Consider the following 27,921-nt stretch of genomic DNA (forward strand, 5'->3'; position numbering starts at 1 on the left):
GACCAGACTGATACAGCCCATACAGAATGGGACCAGACTGATACAGCCCATACAGCATGGGACCAGACTGATACAGCCCATACAGCATGGGACCAGACTGATACAGCCCATACAGCATGGGACCAGACTGATACAGCCCATACAGCATGGGACCAGACTGATACAGCATGGGACCAGACTGATACAGCCCATACAGCATGGGACCAGACTGATACAGCATGGGACCAGACTGATACAGCCCATACAGCATGGGACCAGACTGATACAGCATGGGACCAGACTGATACAGCATGGGACCAGACTGATACAGCCCATACAGCATGGGACCAGACTGATACAGACCATACAGCATGGGACCAGACTGATACAGCCCATACAGCATGGGACCAGACTGATACAGCATGGGACCAGACTGATACAGCATGGGACCAGACTGATACAGCATGGGACCAGACTGATACAGCCCATACAGCATGGGACCAGACTGATACAGCATGGGACCAGACTGATACAGCCCATACAGCACGGGACCAGACTGATACAGACCATACAGCATGGGACCAGACTGATACAGCATGGGACCAGACTGATACAGCCCATACAGCATGGGACCAGACTGATACAGACCATACAGCATGGGACCAGACTGATACAGCATGGGACCAGACTGATACAGCCCATACAGCACGGGACCAGACTGATACAGACCATACAGCATGGGACCAGACTGATACAGCATGGGACCAGACTGATACAGCCCATACAGAATGGACCAGACTGATACAGCCCATACAGCATGGACCAGACTGATACAGACCATACAGCATGGGACCAGACTGATACAGACCATACAGCATGGGACCAGACTGATACAGACCATACAGCATGGACCAGACTGATACAGACCATACAGCATGGGACCAGACTGATACAGACCATACAGCATGGGACCAGACTGATACAGCATGGGACCAGACTGATACAGCCCATACAGCACGGGACCAGACTGATTGAGCTTCGACTATTCTGGACTATATACCATAGAATGTGTACATCAACTAAAGGCATAGACAGATTATTAGATATCTTACCCGGTTCACTGTGGTATAAAACTCTATAGCCGTCGACATTCCCTTTCGGCTCTTTCCAAGATACATGTAATTTGCTCGTACCCAGCACTTTAAAACGTAATCTTCTGGGAGCTGGAACTGAAACAGAACAACAATAGACTATCATTAACACTGACTCATTCAGTTACAGTTTGTGTATTGATGATTAATATGTTGAATACAGAATACAGACCAGGGCCTATAGGGTAGTGCACTACTTTTTACCAGGGCCCATAGGACTCTGATTGAAAGTAGTGCACCACAGACGGAATAGGGTGTGATTTGGGAGGCAGATACAATCCCCAGCAGGTGTTAGTGCCACTACAGAACTACACATCAGCCAGGTTAATCACACACAGATACAATCCCCAGCAGGTGTTAGTGCCACTACAGAACTACACATCAGCCAGGTTCATCACACACAGATACAATCCCCAGCAGGTGTTAGTGCCACTACAGAACTACACATCAGCCAGGTTCATCACACACAGATACAATCCCCAGCAGGTGTTAGTGCCACTACAGAACTACACATCAGCCAGGTTAATCACACCCAGACATTGAACAGACATCTACAAAGACAACCCATTCTGGTATAACACAATAACATATTGGAAAACATATTGGATAACATATTGTTGTCCAATAACATATTGTTGTAAAATAACATATTGTTGTAGAATAACATATTGTTGTAAAATAACATATTGTTGTCCAATAACATATTGTTGTAAAATAACATATTGTTGTAAAATAACATATTGTTGTAAAATGACATATTGTTGTAAAATAACATATTGTTATAGAATAACATATTGTTGTAAAATAACATATTGTTGTAAAATAACATATTGTTGTCCAATAACATATTGTTGTAAAATAACATATTGTTGTAAAATAACATATTGTTGTAAAATAACATATTGTTGTAGAATAACATATTGTTGTAAAATAACATATTGTTGTAAAATAACATATTGTTGTAAAATAACATATTGTTGTAGAATAATATATTGTTGTAAAATAACATATTGTTGTCCAATAACATATTGTTGTAAAAGAACATATTGTTGTAAAATAACATATTGTTATAGAATAACATATTGTTGTAAAATAACATATTGTTGTAGAATAACATATTGTTGTAAAATAACATATTGTTGTAGAATAACATATTGTTGTAAAATAACATATTGTTGTAGAATAACATATTGTTGTCCAATAACATATTGTTGTAAAATAACATATTGTTGTAGAATAACATATTGTTGTCCAATAACATATTGCACAACAAACAGTTATAGACAAAGAGGGTTCTTAAATGTCAGTCATATTCTTTTACTTTTTGAGACACAATTTGTTACCTAGTAAGAAGGGAGGGGCATTTTTAGAGCCTGAAATCCCAACTGATAAACTTTGTTTCATGTAAAATAATTGTGAAACAGAGCAAATCAGATGGGATTCCAGGCTAGCATTTCTAAGCCGATGACAGCATCGACATTTCCTTTCAAAAAGACAGGTGCTGCAGACTGTTAAGAGTCAGTAAATGTTTGATCTCTCAGTTGATGGAGAATCAATCAGCTTCACCTGCTGTCCCGATGGAAAGAACAGTCAGTGGAAGACATTCTCTAGGCTATAGCTAGATATTGATGCTATCTGGCGTTTCTATACGCAGGCTGCTATGAGGAAGAGAATGAGACTTTTTTTACATGAAGTTGCTCTTACTTCTTAGTACCATGTAACAGCATGGTGTTTCTTGTAGCCATTAAGAACAACCAAATGTAAAGTGGTAGTCCTTTTTCCCAACTATGGACAGACATTATTCCAGTAGTACGGTGAAATAATACTACCTGAGACTGACACAGAACTATTCATAAGGTTGGTGCATAGCACTTTCACCATTCACTTGGTCTACATTCTGTTAGTTGAACTACAAACTAGTCACCAGAACCACACTACTACATTCCCACCTTTTGAGTTGAGAAGACAATGAGAAGTTGAGAAAACAATGAGAAGTTGAGAAGACAATGAGAAGTTGGGAAGACAATGAGAAGTTGAGAAAACAATGAGAAGTTGAGAAGACAATGAGAAGTTGAGAAGACAATGAGAAGTTGAGAAAACAATGAGAAGTTGAGAAGACAATGAGAAGTTGGGAAGACAATGAGAAGTTGAGAAAACAATGAGAAGTTGAGAAGACAATGAGAAGTTGAGAAGACAATGAGAAGTTGAGAAGACAATGGAAAGTTGAGAAGATGAGAAGACAATGAGAAGTTGAAAGTTGAGAAGACAATGAGAAGTTGAGAAGACAATGAGAAGTTGAGAAGACAATGAGAAGTTGAGAAGACAAGGAGAGGTTGAGAAGACAATGAGAAGTTGAAAAGACAATGGAAAGTTGAGAAGACAATGAGAAGTTGAGAAGACAAGGAGAGGTTGAGAAGACAATGATACGTTGAGAAGACAATGAGAAGATGAGAAGATAAGGAGAAGTTGAGAAGACAATGAGAAGTTGAGAAGACAAGGAGAGGTTGAGAAGACAAGGAGAAGTTGAGTAAACAATGAGATGTTGAGAAGACAATGAGAAGTTGAGAAGACAATGAGAAGTTGAGAAAACAATGAGAAGTTGAGAAGACAATGAGAAGTTGAGAAGACAATGAGAAGTTGAGAAGACACTGAGAAGTTGAAAAGACAAGGCTCTATGCCCAGGCCAACAAACACAGTGGTGTTTGTTTCTCCTTGCAAGGAGTAGAATGGGTACCAATGTAATCTTTACATGCCTATAAATCTATGAATCTACTACAGTATCTAACATATAGGGACTTGAAGCTGTTTATTATGAAGAATATAGGCATGTAAGGTTATATACAATCTGGCACAAGCTATAAATAAACGCTGAAGGATAGAGGGAAACCTTTAGGTCAGAGAAATAGATATGATCACTAACCTGATAGGAATTCATCTGGGGGTTGTTTCTGTGTTCAGTAAATATCTCCTATAAACCTGATAGGAATTCATCTGGGGGTTGTTTCTGTGTTCAGTAAATATCTCCTATAAACCTGATAGGAATTCATCTGGGGGTTGTTTCTGTGTTCAGTAAATATCTCCTATAAACCTGATAGGAATTCATCGGGGGTGTTTCTGTGTTCAGTAAATATCTCCTATAAACCTGATAGGAATTCATCTGGGGGTTGTTTCTGTGTTCAGTAAATATCTCCTATAAACCTGATAGGAATTCATCTGGGGGTTGTTTCTGTGTTCAGTAAATATCTCCTATAAACCTGATAGGAATTCATCTGGGGGTTGTTTCTGTGTTCAGTAAATATTCTCCTATAAACCTGATAGGAATTCATCTGGGGTTGTTTCCGGTGTTCAGTAAATATCTCCTATAAACCTGATAGGAATTCATCTGGGGTTGTTTCTGTGTTCAGTAAATATCTCCTATAAACCTGATAGGAATTCATCTGGGGTTGTTTCTGTGTTCAGTAAATATCTCCTATAAACCTGATAGGAATTCATCTGGGGGTTGTTTCTTGTGTTCAGTAAATATCTCCTATAAACCTGATAGGAATTCATCTGGGGGTTGTTTCTGTGTTCAGTAAATATCTCCTATAAACCTGATAGGAATTCCTGGGGGTTGTTTCTGTGTTCGGTAAATATCTCTAAACGAAGGACATCTGGGGGTTGTTTCTGTGTTCAGTAAATATCTCCTATAAACCTGATAGGAATTCATCTGGGGTTGTTTCTGTGTTCAGTAAATATCTCCTATAAACCTGATAGGAATTCATCTGGGGGTTGTTTCTGTGTTCAGTAAATATCTCCTATAAACCTGATAGGAATTCATCTGGTTGGTTTGTTTCTGTGTTCAGTAAATATCTCCTATAAACCTGATAGGAATTCATCTGGGGGTTGTTTCTGTGTTCAGTAAATATCTCCTATAAACCTGATAGGAATTCATCTGGGGGTTGTTTCTGTGTTCAGTAAATATCTCCTATAAACCTGATAGGAATTCATCTGGGGGTTGTTTCTGTGTTCAGTAAATACAGTGCATTCGGAAAGTTTTCAGACCCCTTGACTTTTTTCCACATTTTGTTATGTTACAGCTTTACTCTAAAATGTATTACATATTATTTGTTCCTCATCAATCTACACACAATACCCCATAATCACAAAGCGAAAACAGGTTTTTAGATATTTTTTTCAAATGTATACATAAAAAAAGTATAATAATAACTTAAGTACATAAGTATTCAGACCCATTGCTATGAGACTTGAAATTGAGCTCAGGTGCATCCTGTTTCCAATGATGATCCTTGAGATGTTTCTACAACTTGATTGGAGTCCACCTGTGGTAAATTCAATTGATTGGACATGATTTGGAAAGGCACACACCTGTCTAAATAAAGGTCCTACAGTTGACAGTGCATGTCAGAGCAAAAACCAAGCCATGAGGTCGAAGGAATTGTCCGTAGAGCTCCGAGACAGGATTGTATCAAGGCACAGATCTGGGGAAGGATACCAAAACATGTCTGCAGCATTGAAGATCCCCAAGAACACAGTGGCCTCCATCATTCTTAAATGGAAGAGATTTGGAACCACCAAGAATCTTCCTAGAGCTGGCCGCCCCTGGCCAAACTGAGCAATCGGGGGAGAAGGTCCTTGGTCAGGGAGGTGACCAAGAACCAGATGGTCACTCTGACAGAGCTCCAGATTTCCTCTGTGGAGATGCGAGAACCTTCCAGAAGGACAAACATCTCTGCAGCACTCCACCAATCAGGCCTTTATGGTAGAGTGGCCAGACGGAAGCCACTCCTCAGTAAAAGGCACATAACAGCCCGCTTGGAGTTTGCCGAAAGGCACCTAAAGGACTCTCAGACCATGAGAAACAAGATTCTCTGGTCTGATGAAACCAAGATTGAACTCTTTGGCCTGAATGCCAAGCATCACGTCTAGAGGAAACCTGGCACCATCCCTACAGGGAAGCATGGTGGTGGCAGCATCATGCTATGGGATGTTTTTCAGCGACAGGGACTGGGAGACTAGACAGGATCGAGGGAAAGATGAACGGAGCAAAGTACAGAGAGATCCTTGGTGAAAACCTGCTCCAAAGCGCTCAGGACCTCAGACTGGGGCAAAGGTTCACCTTCCAACAGGACAACAACCCTAAGCACACAGCCAAGACAATGCAGAAGAGGCTTTGGGACAAGTCTCTGAATCAAATCAAATGTATTTATAAAGCCCTTCTTACATCAGCTGATATCTCAAAGTGCTGTACAGAAACCCAGCCTAAAACCCCAAACAGCAAGCAATGCAGGTGTAGAAGCACGGATGTCCTTGAGTGGCCAAGCCAGAGCCCAGACTTGAACCCGATCGAACATCTCTGGAGAGACCTGAAAATAGCTGTGCAGCGACGCTCCCCATCCAACCTGACAGAGCTTGAGAGGATCTGCAGAGAAGAATTGGAGAAACTCCCCAAATACAGGTGTGCCAAGCTTGTAGCGTCACACTCAAGAAGAGTCGAGGCTGTAGTTGCTGCCAAAGGTGCTTTAGCAAAGTACTGAATAAAGGGTCTGAATACTTATTATGAAAATGTCATATTTCAGTTTTACATTTTTATAAATGTGTGCTGAGTAAATATATCCTGAAATTCCTGTTCAGTCCATAACCTGAACATATGCTGTGATCTCTAGTGTTTTATCTAACCGTGTGTATCAACATAGGTTTGTAATGAATAGAGACATTTGGTGACACCTTAAACAGTTATACAGGTCTAGAACACCCCCTGGGAAACAGAAAAGACAATTAAATCATGACTGGATACTAGATGTGAATATAATGTGAGGTATTTAAAACCTCCTGGGAAACAGAAATGACAATTAAATAATGGCTGGATACTAGATGTGAATATAATGTGAGGTATTTAACACCACCTGGGAAACAGAAATGACAATTAAATAATGACTGGATACTAGATGTGAATTTAATGTGAGGTATTTAACACCACCTGGGAAACAGAAATGACAATTAAATAATGACTGGATACTAGATGTGAATTTAATGTGAGGTATTTAACACCACCTGCCTGGCCAGAAGTAGCTACAAATTCATAAATTCCCATCTTTAAGTACTTTCCATTTGTACTGTCTGAGTCACTGCACATGAATTGAGTTGACGGAGGATAGGATGTTTATTAGTCCAGATAGACATTAGTCTTCTGCTTTTGTCAACGCGCTAATATACACACATAAGGTGGGAGAGGCTGCAGCAGGGGTTACATTCCTGTCAAGGGAACATCGGCAGTATGTGGCACCTGAGATATTGATGGCAGCAACCCTCCGCTCATTCCCTGATAGATCAGGGAATGTCCATTTGCTCTGTGTGAGGATGAGGGTGTGGAGGATTCCTAGAGGAACAGTGGAACACTATTGTGAGTCGAGGCTTCCACAGATGAATACAGTAGCTGTGAGAGGGATTCCTTCATGATGTGATGCATTTCATTATTCCACCCTTGTCTATCAGCATGTCATTGTTCCACCCTTGGCTATCAGCATGTCATTATTCCACCCTTGGCTATCAGCATGTCATTGTTCCACCCTTGGCTATCAGCATGTCATTATTCCACCCTTGGCTATCAGCATGTCATTGTTCCACCCTTGGCTATCAGCATGTCATTATTCCACCCTTGGCTATCGGCATGTCATTATTCCACCCTTGGCTATCAGCATGTCATTGTTCCACCCTTGGCTATCAGCATGTCATTATTCCACCCTTGGCTATCGGCATGTCATTATTCCACCCTTGGCTATCAGCATGTCATTGTTCCACCCTTGGCTATCAGCATGTCATTGTTCCACCCTTGTCTATCAGCATGTCATTATTCCACCCTTGGCTATCAGCATGTCATTATTCCACCCTTGTCTATCAGCATGTCATTGTTCCACCCTTGGCTATCAGCATGTCATTGTTCCACCCTTGTCTATCAGCATGTCATTGTTCCACCCTTGGCTATCAGCATGTCATTGTTCCACCCTTGGCTATCAGCATGTCATTGTTCCACCCTTGTCTATCAGCATGTCATTATTCCACCCTTGGCTATCAGCATGTCATTATTCCACCCTTGGCTATCAGCATGTCATTGTTCCACCCTTGGCTATCAGCATGTCATTGTTCCACCCTTGTCTATCAGCATGTCATTGTTCCACCCTTGTCTATCAGCATGTCATTGTTCCACCCTTGTCTATCAGCATGTCATTATTCCACCCTTGTCTATCAGCATGTCATTGTTCCACCCTTGTCTATCAGCATGTCATTATTCCACCCTTGGCTATCAGCATGTCATTGTTCCACCCTTGTCTATCAGCATGTCATTATTCCACCCTTGTCTATCAGCATGTCATTGTTCCACCCTTGTCTATCAGCATGTCATTATTCCACCCTTGGCTATCAGCATGTCATTATTCCACCCTTGTCTATCAGCATGTCATTGTTCCACCCTTGTCTATCAGCATGTCATTGTTCCACCCTTGTCTATCAGCATGTCATTATTCCACCCTTGGCTATCAGCATGTCATTGTTCCACCCTTGTCTATCAGCATGTCATTATTCCACCCTTGGCTATCAGCATGTCATTATTCCACCCTTGTCTATCAGCATGTCATTGTTCCACCCTTGTCTATCAGCATGTCATTATTCCACCCTTGTCTATCAGCATGTCATTGTTCCACCCTTGTCTATCAGCATGTCATTATTCCACCCTTGTCTATCAGCATGTCATTTTTCCACCCTTGTCTATCAGCATGTCATTGTTCCACCCTTGTCTATCAGCATGTCATTGTCACTCATCTCATCCCTCATCTCTCTCTCCTCTCATCTCATCCCTCTCCTCTCATCCCTCGCTCATCTCATCCCTCGCTCCTCTCATCCCTCTCATCTCATCCCTCTCATCCCTCTCTCCTCTCATCCCTCTCTCCTCTCATCTCATCCCTCTCATCCCTCTCTCCTCTCATCCCTCTCTCCTCTCATCCCTCTCCTCTCATCTCTCTCCTCTCATCCCTCTCCCCTCTCATCCCTCTCTCCTCTCATCCCTCTCCTCTCATCCCTCTCTCCTCTCATCCCTCTCTCCTCTCATCCCTCTCATCCCTCTCTCCCCTCATCCCTCTCTCCTCTCATCCCTCTCTCCTCTCATCCCTCTCCTCTCATCCCTCTCTCCTCTCCTCTCCTCCATGTGAGGAGTCTTCTGTTGTGGCAGATAGCACTTATCCCTGAATCCTCTGAGCCCTTTACCTGTCTGTCTGTCTGTCTGTCTGTCTGTCTGTCTGTCTGTCTGTCTGTCTGTCTGTCTGTCTGTCTGTCTGTCTGTCTGTCTGTCTGTCTGTCTGTCTGTCTGTCTGTCTGTCTGTCTGTCTGTTTGTCTGTCTGTCTGTCTGTCTTCCCTCTCTCGGCACGCTGCTCACCTACCTGACTAAGGCCTCGCTTCATCTGTTTTGAACATGTATCTGTTACCAGCATGGTGCGTAAATCCCTGCTGAGGGTATTTAAATATTAAGACTGTTCTGCTAGTCCTCGATCACACCACGTGGAGAATGAGGCTGCAGTATACATTCGGTGCCGTTCAGTCAAAGTTGGTTAAGAGTACTGTCATGTTAAATACTACAAATGTGGGGATTAGAGAAGAGATATTGACCAAGAGTTCTTTGGATAATGTGAATTAGGTTTACATAGAATGTCAATATGTTCTTCATTCTACTCATCCAGGCCTAAATGAAACCCCAGACATGGATTTAAAATGAACATTAACACAGTAGCATTAACAACACAGGCCATTATGACCCCTCTACACTCTACACTCTTAGAAAATAAGATGCTATCTAGAACCTTAAAAGGGTTCTTCAGCTGTCCCCATAGGAAAACCCTTTGAGAACTGTCCCCATAGGAAAACCTTTTGAGAACTGTCCCCATAGGAAAACCTTTTGAGAACTGTCCCCATAGGAAAACCCTTTGAGAACAGTCCCCATAGGAAAACCCTTTGAGAACTGTCCCCATAGGAAAACCTTTTGAGAACTGTCCCCATAGGAAAACCCTTTGAGAACTGTCCCCATAGGAAAACCCTTTGAGAACTGTCCCCATAGGAAAACCCTTTGAGAACTGTCCCCATAGGAAAACCCTTTGAGAACAGTCCCCATAGGAAAACCCTTTGAGAACTGTCCCCATAGGGAAACCCTTTGAGAACTGTCCCCATAGGAAAACCATTTGAGAACTGTCCCCATAGGAAAACCCTTTGAGAACTGTCCCCATAGGAAAACCCTTCGAGAACTGTCCCCATAGAAAAACCCTTTGAGAACTGTCCCCATAGGAAAACCCTTTGAGAACTGTCCCCATAGGAAAACCATTTGAGAACTGTCCCCATAGGAAAACCCTTTGAGAACTGTCCCCATAGGAAAACCCTTCGAGAACTGTCCCCATAGAAAAACCCTTTGAGAACTGTCCCCATAGGAAAACCCTTTGAGAACTGTCCCCATAGGAAAACCCTTTGAGAACAGTCCCCATAGGAAAACCCTTTGAGAACTGTCCCCATAGGAAAACCCTTTGAGAACTGTCCCCATAGGAAAACCATTTGAGAACTGTCCCCATAGGAAAACCCTTTGAGAACTGTCCCCATAGGAAAACCCTTTGAGAACTGTCCCCATAGGAAAACCCTTCGAGAACTGTCCCCATAGGAAAACCCTTTGAGAACTGTCCCCATACGAAAACCCTTTAAAGAACCCTTTTGGTTCCAGGTAAACCTTTTGAGGTTCCATGTAGAATCCTTTCCACAGAGGGTTCTACATGGAACCCAAAAGGGTTCTACCTGGAACCAAAAGGGTTCTACCTGGAACCAAAAAGGGTGCTCCTATGGGGACAGCAGAAGAACCCTTTTGGAGCCTCTTATTGTAAGAGGGTACTCTACTGTGTAGGTCATTGAAAACACAACAATCTGTTTGGTTTTATTGAACTGTTTTTCTGACACTCTCATCAGCATCTCTCCCTACACATACAAATTCACCAATCTAGATTTTAACACGTTGAAATGAAACACCTTGTTTTTCTAATTAGGTAACTAAAAGCTAATCTGATGCCATTTGGAGAACAGCACGAAGCTGACCCATACAGTCAGACATGGAATCAATAGAGAATCATTAGTGAAGGACTCTGTCATATGAAACAGCATGCCACTGACCCCAGAGCCTGACCAGACAACACACTGGGGGCCCAAAGACAGGTAGAGGTTGGCTGTTACAGGTTGTAGCAGCTAGTTGTGTCCAGTGTCCACTACAATAGGAGATGAAAGACAGTGGTGACGGGGGGTTCAAATAACCTAAAATCTCTTCTTTTGCAACAAATGGACCTCCCAGTGTATTATATATACAGGAAATGGTAAGTGGCCTAGCTTGACCCGAGCAGAGAGGTGTGGGGGAGAGACGTGCAGACCAGTTACACATTATATATACACCCTCCACAGACAGGAGTCAGTAGCCGTGGGGGAGAGACGTACAGACCAGATACACATTATATATACACCCTCCACAGACAGGAGTCAGTAGCCGTGGGGGAGAGACGTGCAGACCAGTTACACATTATATATACACCCTCCACAGACAGGAGTCAGTAGCCGTGGGGAGAGACGTGCAGACCAGTTACACATTATATATACACCCTCCACAGACAGGAGTCAGTAGCCGTGGGGGAGAGACGTGCAGACCAGTTACACATTATATATACACCCTCCACAGACAGGAGTCAGTAGCCGTGGGGGAGAGACGTGCAGACCAGTTACACATTATTACACCCTCCACAGACAGGAGTCAGTAGCCGTGGGGGAGAGACGTACTGTCACGTCCTGACCATATACTTAGGTTTTTTTGTATTATATTTGGTCAGGACGTGGCAGTTATGTTTGGTTATGGTATAGTGGGGTTGTGAGTGTTGGGGTAGGTTCTAGGTTAGGTATTTCTATGTGGAGTTTAGTGAGTGTATGTTTGTTTGGTTAATTGGGGTTGGGACTCTCAGTTGAAGGCAGGTGTTGTCTATCTGCCTTTGATTGAGAGTCCCATATAGTGGGGTGTGTTTGTGTTTGATTTTTGTGGGTAATTGTAATTTTGCACTGTGTTTCGTTTCACCTGTGAAACTGTCACCTTTCTCCTCTGAGTGTTTATTTTGTTTTGTCGTTTCCATCTAAAATAAAGATGATGTGGAACAGTCAACCTGCTGCGTATTGGTCATCGAGTGATTTCGACATATCTTCCGATGAGGGAGAATACGAGGAACGTGACAGAATTACCCACCAACAACGGACCAAGCAGCAGAGGAAGGAGCAGCACAAGGAGAGGCACCAGGAGAAAAGCTATCTGGAGTCATGGACTTGGGAGGAAATCCTGGACGGGAAAGGACCATGGACTCAAGCTGGCGATTATCGCCGCCCACAGTGGGAGATCGAGGCGGCGAGAGCTGAGAGGCGCTGGTATGAGGAGAGGGAGCGCAACGGACACGGGAGGCAGCCCCACAATTTTTTTGGGGGGGGCACACGGGGAGATTGGCGGAGTCAGGTGGTAGACCTAAGCCAACTCCCCGTGCTTACCGGAAGCAGCGTGGTACTGGTAAGACACCGTGTTATGCTGTGGAGCGCACGGTGTCCCCAGTGCGCGTTCAAAGCCCGGTGCGCTACATACCAGCCCCCGCAAGTGCCATGCGAGTGCAGGCATCGAGCCAGGGCGGATGGTGCCAGCTCAGCGCGTCTGGTCTCCAGTGCGCCTCCTCGGTCCAGGTTATCCTGCGCCGGCGTTGCGCACTGTGTCTCCAGAGCGCTGGGAGGGTCCAGTTCGCCCAATGCCTGCTCTCCGCCCGTGCCGGGCCAAAGTGGGCATTCAGCCTGGAGTGTGGGTAAAGAGTGTCCGTACCAGAACTCCAGTGCTCCCCCACAGCCCGGTTTATCCTGTGCCTCCTCCTCGGACCAGGCCTCCAGTGGGTCTCCCCATCCTGGTTCATCCTGTGCCACCTCCCAGGACCAGGCCTTCAGTGGGTCTCCCCATCCTGGTCCGTCCTGTGCCACCTCCTCGGACCAGGCCTCCAGTGGGTCTCCCCATCCTGGTTCATCCTGTGCCACCTCCCAGGACCAGGCCTTCAGTGGGTCTCCCCAGCCTGCTGAGTCCTGTGCCACCTCCCAGGACCAGGCCTTCAGTGGGTCTCCCCATCCTGGTTCATCCTGTGCCACCTCCCAGGACCAGGCCTCCAGTGGGTCTCCCCATCCTGGTCCGTCCTGTGCCACCTCCTCGGACCAGGCCTCCAGTGGGTCTCCCCATCCTGGTTCATCCTGTGCCACCTCCCAGGACCAGGCCTTCAGTGGGTCTCCCCAGCCTGGTGAGTCCTGTGCCTGTGCCCAGGGCCAGGCATCCATCATGTCTCCCCAGCCTGGTGAATCCTGGGTCAGGGCCGTCGGAGGATCCGACACCGGGTGCGGCCCAGAGGATCCGACACCGGGGTGCAGACCAGAGTATCCGACAACCTCTTGCGACCCGGGACTGAGGGGAGCTGCCTGTGACCCAGAACCGGGTGAGTCTGGTCACAATTCTAAAATAAAGTTGATTAACTATGACTGTGATGATTCTGCCTACAACCCAGAACCGAAGGAGTCTGCTTACAGCCTGGGACCGACGGAGTCGGCCCACGAACCAGAACCAAAGAAGTCTGCCTACTGTCCTAAGCCCAACAGGTCTGTCTACGGTCTGTTGGACAGTAGGCCAGAACCGAGCCACCTCCAATATAGGTGGGTTGGGGAGGGGGGTGTAGCACTGTGCCGTCGTTGACGGCAGCCACCCTCCCTTCCCTCCCTTTAGTTAGGAGGTTAATTGTGTGTTGTTTTTTTTTTTTTTTTCTGTTGGTTTTGTGCATTCAGTGTATGCACCTTTAGGGGGGGTAATGTCACGTCCTGACCATATACTTAGGTTTTTTTGTATTATATTTGGTCAGGACGTGGCAGTTATGTTTGGTTATGGTATAGTGGGGTTGTGAGTGTTGGGGTAGGTTCTAGGTCAGGTATTTCTATGTGGAGTTTGGTGAGTGTATGTCTGTTGGGTTAATTGGGGTTGGGACTCTCAGTTGAAGGCAGGTGTTGTCTATCTGCCTTTGATTGAGAGTCCCATATAGTGGGGTGTGTTTGTGTTTGATTTTTGTGGGTAATTGTAATTTTGCACTGTGTTTCGTTTCACCTGTGAAACTGTCACCTTTCTCCTCTGAGTGTTTATTTTGTTTTGTCGTTTCCATCTAAAATAAAGATGATGTGGAACAGTCAACCTGCTGCGTATTGGTCATCGAGTGATTTCGACATATCTTCCGATGAGGGAGAATACGAGGAACGTGACACGTACAGACCAGATATACATTATATATACACCCTCCACAGACAGGAGTCAGTAGCCGTGGGGGAGAGACGTGCAGACCAGTTACACATTATATATACACCCTCCACAGACAGGAGTCAGTAGCCGTGGGGGAGAGACGTGCAGACCAGTTACACATTATATATATACACCCTCCACAGACAGGAGCCAGTAGCCGTGGGGGAGAGACGTACAGACCAGATATACATTATATATACACCCTCCACAGACAGGAGTCAGTAGCCGTGGGGGAGAGACGTGCAGACCAGATATACATTATATATACACCCTCCACAGACAGGAGTCAGTAGCCGTGGGGGAGAGACGTGCAGACCAGTTACACATTATATATACACCCTCCACAGACAGGAGTCAGTAGCCGTGGGGAGAGACGTGCAGACCAGTTACACATTATATATACACCCTCCACAGACAGGAGTCAGTAGCCGTGGGGGAGAGACGTGCAGACCAGTTACACATTATATATACACCCTCCACAGACAGGAGTCAGTAGCCGTGGGGGAGAGACGTACAGACCAGATATACATTATATATACACCCTCCACAGACAGGAGTCAGTAGCCGTGTGGGAGAGACGTGCAGACCAGTTACACATTATATATACACCCTCCACAGACAGGAGTCAGTAGCCGTGGGGGAGAGACGTGCAGACCAGATATACATTATGTATACACCCTCCACAGACAGGAGTCAGTAGCCGTGGGGGAGAGACGTGCAGACCAGATATACATTATGTATACACCCTCCACAGACAGGAGTCAGTAGCCGTGGGGAGAGACGTGCAGACCAGATATACATTATGTATACACCCTCCACAGACAGGAGTCAGTAGCCGTGGGGGAGAGACGTGCAGACCAGATATGCATTATATATACACCCTCCACAGACAGGAGTCAGTAGCCGTGGGGGAGAGACATGCAGACCAGATATACATTATATATACACCCTCCACAGACAGGAGCCAGAAATCCCCCTCTTCACACCAGACCTGGGTTCAAATAGTATTTGTTAATGGTTTGATTGAGCCTGCCTGGACTACCAGATGGACAGGGATGACACTCTTGGGAGTTGGGGCTATCCCATTGGTTCCACTGCGCCAGACAAGCTTAACTGAACTTTCCAAGTATTTGAAAGAAAACAAATACTAATCGAACCCAGGTCAGCTCCACACCAGTCCACAGAGCCTCGACTCCCACACCAGATGAACCCAGGTCAGCTCCACACCAGTCCACAGAGCCTCGACTCCCACACCAGATGAACCCAGGTCTGCTCCACACCAGTCCACAGAGCCTCCACTCCCACACCAGATGAACCCAGGTCTGCTCCACACCAGTCCACAGAGCCTCCACTCCCACACCAGATGAACCCAGGTCTGCTCCACACCAGTCCACAGAGCCTCCACTCCCACACCAGATGAACCCAGGTCTGCTCCACACCAGTCCACAGAGCCTCCACTCCCACACCAGATGAACCCAGGTCTGCTCCACACCAGTCCACAGAGCCTCCACTCCCACACCAGATGAACCCAGGTCTGCTCCACACCAGTCCACAGAGCCTCCACTCCCACACCAGATGAACCCAGGTCTGCTCCACACCAGTCCACAGAGCCTCCACTCCCACACCAGATGAACCCAGGTCTGCTCCACACCAGTCCACAGAGCCTCCACTCCGGCACCAGATGCTTTACTTTGCCTGCATCCCGAATGGCACCTTATTCCCTATATAGTGCACTACTTTTGACCAGAGCCCTATGAGCCCTATGGGCCCTGGTTAAAAGTAGTGTACTACATAGGGAATAGGGTGTCATTTGGGGACGCAGACTTTACTTCTGGCCATCGGGATCATTTCACTCCAAGGCCTGGATGGAATGTTTAGCTGAGCTACATCCAAGCAGCACACAGCCAAGACAATTAAATGTTGATGTGTCCCTGGAGGACGTTATCATATGTACCCCCCCTCAGATAGGATCCTGAATATTCTCCCTTTCCGATCCGCTCACAGCAGACCTGGGTTCACATACTATTCAAAATCTTTCAACTATTTGGGGGGGGTTGACTGAGTCTGCCTAGAGTGCCAGATGGGTTTGAGGGTTTGCCATTTTGAGATTATTCTATTGCCCAATTAAAGCAGGCAGGCTCAATCAAGCACAGATAAAAAAAGTATTTGAAATAATTGCGAATAGTATTTAAACCCAGTTTGTCTCCAAGACCAGACCAAACGAGACCAGCTCCACAGGGTTCTTCCATTGACCACAGGTGAAGGTTGTTGCATGATAGATGACTGAATCATCTTGAGGATATCAAGTCGGCAGCCCAGCTAAGCATGATAGCAATCAGATGTGCTTCTGTGACTGGACCTTATATCTCATTATAAGGCTCGGTTTATGCTCCATGTAAAAATGTATATGATTACACCCAAATAATATTCTTTACAACAACAAAAAACATGAAAAAGCATGACAAACACAAAACTAGAATCAAATGGTATTATTTGAATGTAAAACAAAGACATGGTGTGGGGTGAAATGGCATGTCCACATACAGTAAGAGATGGAATGAAATGGGACCAAATCTGCACATCAAAAGAGGAACTGACAGAGGAGACCACCAACGGAAGCATTTGGGTAATCATCCAGTCACAGTGTAGTCCTTACCTTGACCCTGGGCAGGGGCTGGGAAATGTACAGCCAACACCAGGAAGAGCAGAGGACACCATGTCCTTATTGGGAGTCCTACAATCAGCATCCTTACAACTGTGATGCTCCTTCTGCACCTAGCGGGGAGAGGAGGAAAAATACAGACTATTTAACACTGCCTGACTGCCACAGCTGTGGGCTTTGGAGAGCGCTAGAAAGAGGTTTTAGGAATAATGATGAGAGAGAGAGAGGGAGAGAGAGAGAGAGAGAGAGGGGGGAGAGAGAGAGGGGGAGAGAGAGAAGGACAGAGAGACAGAGAATGAGAGAGAATGAGAGAGAAAGAAAGAGAATGAGAGAGAGAGAGAGAGAGAGAGAGCGAGAGGGAGAGAGAGAGAGGGGGAGAGAGAGAGAATGACAGATAGACAGAGAATGAGAGAGAGAGTGAATGAGAGAGAGAGAGAGAGAGAGAGAGAGAGAGAGAGAGAGAGAGAGAGAGAGAGAGAGAGAGTGTATGAGAGTGAGAGTGTTTACTTCCCTTGGCAATGTAAACATATGTTTCCCATGCCAATAAAGCCCCTTAAATTGAAAATTGAAATTGAGAGAGAGAGACAGAGAGAGAGACCAGCATTGAGTAGTAACAGACGTCCATAGCTATAGGGCTTTTTCAGTGTCGAGGCCCAGCCTGTCTCAAGTGGGGGCAGGCAGAAGGGAGTGAGGGGAAAAAGGGGAAGATCAGAGTCACTTTGAGAATGGGAAGTTGGAAACAGAACAGTAGAGGACTTTGTTACATTTTGACGGACAGGCCCAAGAGAACATTTCTTGAGTGCCATTGTTGACATTGAGAACAAGCAGAGCTCAACTTGTCTGTCACTCATCATTAAGGCTTTGACGAGACAGGCAGATTGTAACAGCAGCACAGGAATGGAGGAAGCTAGTACAATACTGCCACATAGGACTGCTGTAGGGCAGTAGGCTGAAAATGACATATAAGTGAATAATGTGTCAAAATGTATCTTTATATAGAGAGATACTGTACAGCATAATCCTGGCATCTGTGTCCATCAAACTAAGCCTGGACATTGACTTCACGACAGAGATATCATTTAGACATTTAACTATTTTATACAAGCAAAAGCATAAAATGTTTTCTTCAAAACTATTATTTGCTATACTTATGCAATACAATTGAACCAAAACAAGAAAATATGTTGTCATTGGATTTAGGTTAAAAGTTGGGTGAAAAAGGGATATGTTTTTTTTTTTACAGTTTGATGACAGTTTCCCACGTTGTTTCAATGTTATCACATTTATTTATCGTTGTTTAAATGACGTGGAAACACCGTTGATTCAACCAGTTTGTTTCCAATGGGAAGTAACTATTTGCTGACAAACACTGGATGTTTTTTCCCCCTACTTGTAAACCCTTATGGCCAATTATTCTTCAAATGAAGAAGTATACATGAATCAGCACATTCAGTTTGAAAGCTGAAACTGCTGATGAAACTCGTGAAGTAGTAATCCCTAAACGCTGTCCAATCAAAATACACCTCATCAAGCTGAACTATGTAGCCTACACGTCAATAGAAGATGAGATAGGAACAAAACGCACCTTGTCGCCCTGGAAACAACCGGAAAATAAACATGTTTCTTTTTTTTGTATTTACAATGAAATTCCACGAAGACCATAATAATGATAGTTAGTAATACATCAAAATAATTTCTGACTTGATTTATAGACACACAAAAACATTTGAATGGCTTAGATTACCCCAGTTGTGCAACTATCACAGTGCCTAGTTCAGAAGTTCATCGTTAACTTGTGCACCCGACAGGAAACCGATGAGAAGATTCCCACAAGTTTAGTTCAATTCTACAACTTTCAATTCGTTTACAATTCATTTGGTCATTTATCAGTATACTTGATCAAGTCAACCTATCCACTTGATTGCCTTTGAGAGCGTGGAGTAAAGGACCATAATAAATAAAGGCTAAGCACTCCAAACAAAACAAATTCCATACTGAATTAATGAAATAGCAATCCATAACTCACAAATCATCAAATCCTAAACGCTCCTATTTCCCACGGATCCTCTCAATCCCCAGAGTGTGTGTCTGTCTCCCTGGTTTGTTTCAGCCTCTCTCAGTCAACTATTCCGTCAGTCAGTCCACACTAAAACTGGGGGTGGCTGTTTCTTGCGTCGTTATTCACCCATCCCTTCGGCTATTCATCCCCCTCTACTTCTCTCTCTCCTTCCTTCACCTCATTTCATCCTGTGGACTGACGGGGGGAAAAAAGAAAAGAAATCGACCAATTGCTGCGGAACAGAAGGACGGAGCAAAACGGGAGGGTGGAATTCGACAAAACCCTCAGGCACTTTCCCTCGACAGGACTTGTCAAGTAAACGACTTGTAACCGAATGTAGGTTTTAACACTCAGGAAATGGTAATTCAGCTCTATCGTTAGTTGTCACAGCATTGTTATGTCTGACACCGACTGGATTGGAATGGTGGAAGCTGAGCAGGTGCTTCGACACATTCTGTTGCGCGCTCTCTGGTGCTCTGAGGCTGTGACCGCACCAAGTGACTATACATTTAAACATACATCTACGCTAAGTTGTGCCTTGAATGGCTGTTGCGTAATATCTAATGAACATTTGAAAATTCCCTAGGAATAGGGCCTTATTTTAGTTGACTTGTCTTTTGGGACAGCGTAATTTGAAACGTGGGTAATAGTAAATTGTGCAGCATTGCGGCTCTGGAATAAACTCCACTCCACACCAGCTGTACTGTAGCATCAATGCCCCTCATCCTCTTTCCCTACAAACCTCCCATCCATCGTCCATAGACCATCCCAAATGGCACCCTATTTCCTATATAGTGCACTTCGTTTGATCAGAACCAAAAGAGCACCCTTTTCCCTATATAGTGCACTATTCTGGTCTGTCTGTCCTCCTAACACCTCTCCCCTCCCAGCCAGCCCCTCCCAGAGAGAGGGAGACCTACACCCTCCCAGCCAGCCCCTCCCAGAGAGAGAGAGACCTACACCCTCCCAGCTGCTCCCAGAGAGAGAGAGACCTACACCCTCCCAGCTGCTCACAGAGAGAGGGAGACCTACACCCTCCCAGCTGCTCCCAGAGAGAGAGGGAGACCTACACCCTCCCAGCCAGCCCCTCCCAGAGAGAGAGAGACCTACACCCTCCCAGCTGCTCACAGAGAGAGGGAGACCTACACCCTCCCAGCCAGCCCCTCCCAGAGAGAGGGAGACCTACACCCTCCCAGCTGCTCCCAGAGAGAGAGAGACCTACACCCTCCCAGCTGCTCCCAGAGAGAGGGAGACCTACACCCACCCAGCTGCTCCCAGAGAGAGAGGGAGACCCAGACCCTCCCAGCTGCTCCCAGAGAGAGAGGGAGACCTCCACCCTCCCAGCTGCTCCTAGAGAGAGAGGGAAACCCAGACCCTTGCTCCCAGAGAGAGAGGGAGACCCACACCCTCCCAGCTGCTCCCAGAGAGAGAGGGAGACCTACACCCTCCCAGCTGCTCCTAGAGAGAGAGGGAGACCTACACCCACCCAGCTGCTCCTAGAGAGAGAGGGAGACCTACACCCTCCCAGCTGCTCCCAGAGAGAGGGAGACCTAGACCCTCCCAGCCAGCCCCTCCCAGAGAGAGAGGGAGACCTACACCCTCCCAGAGAGAGGGAGACCTACACCCTCCCAGCTGCTCCCAGAGAGAGGGAGACCTAGACCCTCCCAGAGAGAGAGGGAGACCTACACCCTCCCAGAGAGAGAGGGAGACCTACACCCTCCCAGAGAGAGGGAGACCTACACCCTCCCAGCTGCTCCCAGAGAGAGAGGGAGACCTACACCCTCCCAGCTGCTCCCAGAGAGAGAGGGAAACCCAGACCCTCCCAGCTGCTCCCAGAGAGAGAGGGAGAGCTACACCCTCCCAGCTGCTCCTAGAGAGAGAGGGAGACCTACACCCTCCCAGCTGCTCCTAGAGAGAGAGGGAGACCTACACCCTCCCAGCTGCTCCCAGAGAGAGAGGGAGACCTACACCCTCCCAGCTGCTCCCAGAGAGAGGGAGACCTACACCCTCCCAGCTGCTCCCAGAGAGAGAGGGAGACCTACACCCTCCCAGCTGCTCCTAGAGAGAGAGGGAGACCTACACCCTCCCAGAGAGAGGGAGACCTACACCCTCCCAGCTGCTCCCAGAGAGAGAGGGAGACCTACACCCTCCCAGCTGCTCCCAGAGAGAGAGGGAAACCCAGACCCTTGCTCCCAGAGAGAGAGGGAGACCTACACCCTCCCAGCTGCTCCCAGAGAGAGAGGGAGACCTACACCCTCCCAGCTGCTCCCAGAGAGAGGGAGACCTACACCCTCCCAGCTGCTCCCAGAGAGAGGGAGACCTACACCCTCCCAGCTGCTCCCAGAGAGAGGGAGACCTACACCCTCCCAGCTGCTCCCAGAGAGAGAGGGAGACCTACACCCACCCAGCTGCTCCCAGAGAGAGAGGGAGACCTACACCCTCCCAGCTGCTCCCAGAGAGAGAGGGAGACCTAGACCCTCCCAGAGAGAGAGGGAGACCTACACCCTCCCAGAGAGAGGGAGACCTAGACCCTCCCAGAGAGAGAGGGAGACCTACACCCTCCCAGAGAGAGAGGGAGACCTACACCCTCCCAGCTGCTCCCAGAGAGAGAGGGAGACCTACACCCTCCCAGCTGCTCCCAGAGAGAGAGGGAAACCCAGACCTCCCAGCTGCTCCCAGAAAGAGAGGGAGACCTACACCCTCCCAGCTGCTCCCAGAGAGAGAGGGAGACCTACACCCTCCCAGCTGCTCCCAGAGAGAGAGGGAAACCCAGACCCTTGCTCCCAGAGAGAGAGGGAGACCTACACCCTCCCAGCTGCTCCCAGAGAGAGAGGGAGACCTACACCCTCCCAGCTGCTCCCAGAGAGAGAGGGAAACCCAGACCCTTGCTCCCAGAGAAAGAGGGAAACCCAGACCCTTGCTCCCAGAGAGAGAGGGAAACCCAGACCCTTGCTCCCAGAGAGAGAGGGAAACCCAGACCCTTGCTCCCAGAGAGAGAGGGAAACCCAGACCCTTGCTCCCAGAGAGAGAGGGAAACCCAGACCCTTGCTCCCAGAGAGAGAGGGAAACCCAGACCCTTGCTCCCAGAGAGAGAGGGAAACCCAGACCCTTGCTCCCAGAGAGAGAGGGTAAACCAGATGGTATGACAGTCCCAATGATGTCATTTCACCTGTCTTTGACTAGGCTGGGAGCATCCAATGGCTGCTGGGTAGGAATCAGTTCCTTTCAACACTATCACACTGCAATGAGATGCTGCTGAATATATGGATTGTCTGTGTGGGGGTGCTGGGAGAGAGAGAGACAATTAGACCCAAACAAATCATGAGAAAACAAAAAGATAGTTACTTGACACATTGGAAAGAATTTACAAAAAAACAGAGCAAACGAGAATGATATTTGGCCCTAAACAGAGAGAACACAGTGGCAGAATACCTGACCACTATGACTGATCCAAACTTAAGGAAAGCTTTGACTATGTACAGACTCGGTGATCATAGCCTTGCTATTGAGAGAGGCTGATGTAGGCAGACCTGGCTCTCAAGAGAAGACAGGCTATGTACACACTGCCCACAAAATGAGGTGGAAACTGAGCTGCACTTCCTAACTTCCTGCCAAATGTATGACCATATTAGAGACACATATTTCCCTCAGATCACACAGACCCACAAAGACTGTACATAGACATAATATGACATTTGAAATGTCTCTATTCCTTTGGAACTGTTGTGAGTGTAATGTCTATTGTTCATTTTTTGTATTGTTTATTTCACTTTTGTTTATAATCTATGTCACATGCTTTGGCAATGTTAACATATGTTTCCCATGCCAATAAAGCCCTTGGAATTGAATTGAGAGAGAGAGAGAGATAAAGAGAGAGAGAGATAAAGAGAGAGAGAGAGAGAGAGAGAGAGAGAGATAAAGAGAGAGAGCGAGAGAAAGAGAGAGAGCGAGAGAGAGAGAGAGTGAGAGAGAGAGAGAGAGAGAGAGAGAGTGAGAGAGAGAGAGAGAGAGAGAGAAAGAGAGAGAGAGAGAGAGAGAGAGAGAGAGAGAGAGAGAGAGAGAGAGGGGGCTAACATATCAAGTACGTTTTAGTGGACAGTAACAGATATTTCCCCTAAATCCAGTCAGCCCCCCAAGAACGTTCCCATTTTGTATGTGTGTATTGGATACCAGTTGTGTTGTAACAGCCTTATTTCCTTCAGATAAAAATGACATGTACAATTGCAGGGTCTCATCCAACTTCTACTAAATTGGAAACACAAGCAGTCGACCACCACAGTAGAAAACAGAGCAGTAATCACAGCTAGGTAGCTTCAAACAGAACTGGAGCGTTTGAGCTTTGAAAGAATCTGTGTGAAGTTTGTCCTGGCCTGTTCTACAACAGGTTTCTGTCTGCCGTATCCAAGCCCTGCACTGTCTGAACAACAGGTCTCTGTCTGCCGTATCCAAGCCCTGCACTGTCTGAACAACAGGTCTCTGTCTGCCGTATCCAAGCCCTGTACTGTCTGAACAACAGGTCTCTGTCTGCCGTATCCAAGCCCTGCACTGTCTGAACAACAGGTCTCTGTCTGCCGTATCCAAGCCCTGCACTGTCTGAACAACAGGTCTCTGTCTGCCGTATCCAAGCCCTGCACTGTCTGAACAACAGGTCTCTCTCTGTCTGCTATATCCAAGCCCTGCACTGTCTGAACAACAGGTCTCTGTCTGCCATATCCAAGCCCTGTACTGTCTGAACAACAGGTCTCTGTCTGCCGTATCCAAGCCCTGCACTGTCTGAACAACAGGTCTCTGTCTGCCGTATCCAAGCCCTGTACTGCCGGATACTAGGCTCTCAATCTCTCCTGGGCCCTCTACACATAATACATTATTCCCTGTTCTGGACTACTGTACATGCAGCACAACATTAGACTCCAACGAGAAAAGCCTACCAATTGTTAACTTTCTGAATAAATTCTATACGAAAGTGAGATATCTTTCTGCCTTTCTAAGTAATGTTGCATTGAAAAACTTTAACTTTAACCTTTGGCTCAAAGTACCCAACTACATTTCAACAAGCTAAGCATCTCTCTCTCCTCTCTCTCTCCTCTCTCTCCTCTCTATTTCTCTCTCTTCTTTCTCTCTCTCTTTCAGAGCTCAGTGCCTCCTTTCGTTCAGTTCCCAGCGGACCCTGAGTGACAGCTCCTCTCAGGACCCCAGGAATCGAGTCGGACAACAGATCTGCACTCCGCATGAACCCGCCTCCCTGAACAGAATCGAATATAGAATGAATAAATGCATTAGTTCTGAGTCCCAAATGGCACCATATTCCCTACACATAGTGCACTAGGTTTGACCAGAGCCCTAAAAGTAGTACACTGTGTAGGGAACAAGATGCCATTTGGATTGCAACCTTAGAGTTGATACGGAGTTCATTGAGCCTCGACCATATGGCTCTCTCTCTGCCGTCTGTCTCCGTCATAAACAATTTAAAGGTCATTGGGATTCAACAGTCTGTCTCGATACCGTAGGCTATTCTGATTTCTTATTCAAACTGCTGTTCTGAAGCATCGGAGAGAAACTATACAACTGAATGTGAAGTGTAAGATTGTTTTTGTGGGAAATGTGTGACAAACAATCATTTCAATATTTCACATGAATGCACACACACACAAACACTCACATGCACACACGCACACACACATACACTCTTACATACACAAGCACTCGGACACACACACACACATGCACACACACACTCGCATGCACACACACACTCGCACACTCCCTTCTTGTCCTCATTCCCAGATACCTTTCCATTTTACAGTCAGATTATTATGTCACATCCTTGTCACATCGTTGTCATGCTGCTTCCCACTGGGTTACATACAGTATGAGTCCTGGTCAATAGTAATGCCCAATGTCCATCTCCTGTCCTCTTCTTGTCTTCCCCAGGGAAGGACGTAGGACCAGTAACAGTATGTCCCGGGGCCTGTACAGGGAAACACACAATTTAGTTTTTTACAATCTCTGGTATGCACATTTTACCTTTATTTAAAGGGGGGGTCTCTTTTACAAGGGTTAGAATGTACAGGACATATTTTCCGTTGTCTTTTCCACCTAGAGTATTGACCTGACTGTTGTTCATATGCTGTATTGATTATGTAAACAGCTGAGCAGATCCCTGAGTCAGTACATTTCCACAGTATGGATGACAGTCACATCAGTTCAATCAAAGTGACAACTGTTTCCATTGTCAGAGTGTCTACAGTATGTCTGGAATTGCGTACCAAATCGCACCCTATTCTGTAGGGTACTGTAGTTCACTGCTTTTGACCAGAGCCCTATGGGTCCTGGTTAAACATAACGCAGCATAAAGAGAATAGAATACCAGTAGGGACTCAGCCCTGGGGCTCTGGAACGGCCAGCTCTCTACATAAAGGGACTCAGCCCTGGGGCTCTGGAACGGCCAGCTCTCTACATAAAGGGACTCAGCCCTGGGGCTCTGGAACGGCCAGCTCTCTACATAAAGGGACTCCAGCCCTGGAGCTCTGGAACGGCCAGCTCTCTACATAAAGGGACTCAGCCCTGGGGCTCTGGAACGGCCAGCTCTCTACATAAAGGGACTCAGCCCTGGGGCTCTGGAACGGCCAGCTCTCTACATAAAGGGACTCAGCCCTGGGGCTCTGGAACGGCCAGCTCTCTACATAAAGGGACTCAGCCCTGGGGCTCTGGAACGGCCAGCTCTCTACATAAAGGGACTCAGCCCTGGGGCTCTGGAACGGCCAGCTCTCTACATAAAGGGACTCAGCCCTGGGGCTCTGGAACAGCCAGCTCTCTACATAAAGGGACTCAGCCCTGGGGCTCTGGAACGGCCAGCTCTCTACATAAAGGGACTCAGCCCTGGGGCTCTGGAACGGCCAGCTCTCTCACATTCTCAACGTCTTACTTTTAAATAACAAGCCTGGTGAAGACGGGTAATAACGATTAACTGTGGCCTTATCATTAGGTCTGGACACTATAGTCACTTAGCTCCACGACACAACCCTGATATTTGTCCTCCATCTTGTAATTAGCTGGCCGGACCTGGGTTCAAGGGTCGGGGCCTCTGTGTAGCCCTCGGTGTGTGAGTTTGCTGCATGCATGCTGTAACAAAGCAAACAACCATTAAAGTGGGGGTTTAGTTTCATGAATACACCTCTTAGATGAAGTGGAGGGTTTGAAGAAACAGAGCTGTCTGTCAGTGTGCTCAGGTTAGTGTAACTAGTTAGTATGTCAGTGTGTTCAGGTCAGTGTAACTAGTTAGTCTGTCAGTGTGTTCAGGTCAGTGTAACTAGTTAGTCTGTCAGTGTGTTCAGGTTAGTGTAACTAGTTAGTCTGTCAGTGTGTTCAGGTTAGTGTAACTAGTTAGTCTGTCAGTGTGTTCAGGTTAGTGTAACTAGTTAGTCTGTCAGTGTGTTCAGGTTAGTGTAAGTAGTTAGTATGTCAGTGTGTTCAGGTCAGTGTAACTAGTGAGTCGGGTCAGTATGTTCAGGTCAGTGTAACTAGTTAGTCTGTCAGTGTGTTCAGGTTAGTGTAACTAGTTAGTCTGTCAGTGTGTTCAGGTTAGTGTAACTAGTTAGTCTGTCAGTGTGTTCAGGTTAGTGTAACTAGTGAGTCGGGTCAGTGTGTTCAGGTTAGTGTAACTAGTGAGTCGGGTCAGTGTGTTCAGGTTAGTGTAACTAGTGAGTCGGGTCAGTGTGTTCAGGTTAGTGTAACTAGTTAGTCTGTCAGTGTGTTCAGGTTAGTGTAACTAGTGAGTCGGGTCAGTGTGTTCAGGTTAGTGTAACTAGTTAGTCTGTCAGTGTGTTCAGGTTAGTGTAACTAGTGAGTCGGGTCAGTGTGTTCAGGTTAGTGTAACTAGTGAGGTATATATACAGGGGAGGCAGCCAGAACCCACAAAGGAAGCTCTCTGAAGTTTACACTTTACTGACTTCTATTGAAGAGGAGGAGGATGTGTTTCAACAGGAAGACTTGGTGCTGGGGAATGCAGCTGTGTAGACACAGCTCCTGTCCACAAACAACAACAACAAAATGATATACATACTTTTGGTCATGTAATATATATATATATATATATATACATATATTGTAATTTTTGTTTTGTTTTGGGGCAAAAAATATCGTATAATCACCAGGAATTCATTACATTTGTTTAATTAGTTTAATTTCGGAAATCTGTTCCCAAGTATTCCCACAAATAAAAAATAAGCCGTGATGGTGTCTCTATGTCATCAAGGTAGGAAATAATTGTTCTTCTCAAATATAATCTCTTTTTGGTCTTAGTTGTTGTCAATTTACAGTGTATAAATTATTATAATTATAGGGAGGGGGTGCTGTGGGATTGTTTAAAATACTCTTTGAAGAGGGTGGGTTCAGATGTTTTCAGAAGATGGGCAGGGAGTCTGCTGTCCTAGCTTCAGGAAGAAGCTGGTTCCACCATTGGGGTGCCAGGACAGAGAAGAGCTTGGACTGGGTTGAGAGGGAGCTGCCCTCCCGTATGGCTGGGAGGGCCAAGAGACCCGAGGTGGTTGGAGTGTAGGGACTTCATATAGATATAGAAAGGATAGGAGAGTTATTCGGAATATTGAAGAGACCAAACTGCTGGGTGTGTCACCCTAAATAGCAACTAGCAAGCCACGGTTGTCTAGT

At 46.3% G+C, this 27,921-nt stretch overlaps 1 long non-coding RNA gene across 1 annotated transcript; it reads right to left on the bottom strand.

The window, feature by feature from the left end:
* Positions 1-1,091: 1,091 nt before the first annotated feature.
* LOC123732535 (uncharacterized) lies at positions 1,092-19,450 on the bottom strand. Its single transcript, XR_006763201.1, has 3 exons — positions 19,222-19,450; positions 17,190-17,308; positions 1,092-1,208 (listed from the first exon to the last, which is right to left on the bottom strand). It is a non-coding gene; the product is annotated as an uncharacterized lncRNA (long non-coding RNA).
* Between the last annotated feature and the right edge of the window lie 8,471 nt (positions 19,451-27,921).

Source organism: Salmo salar, unplaced genomic scaffold, assembly GCF_905237065.1.
Source record: "Salmo salar unplaced genomic scaffold, Ssal_v3.1, whole genome shotgun sequence".
NCBI classification, from domain to species: Eukaryota; Metazoa; Chordata; class Actinopteri; order Salmoniformes; family Salmonidae; genus Salmo; species Salmo salar.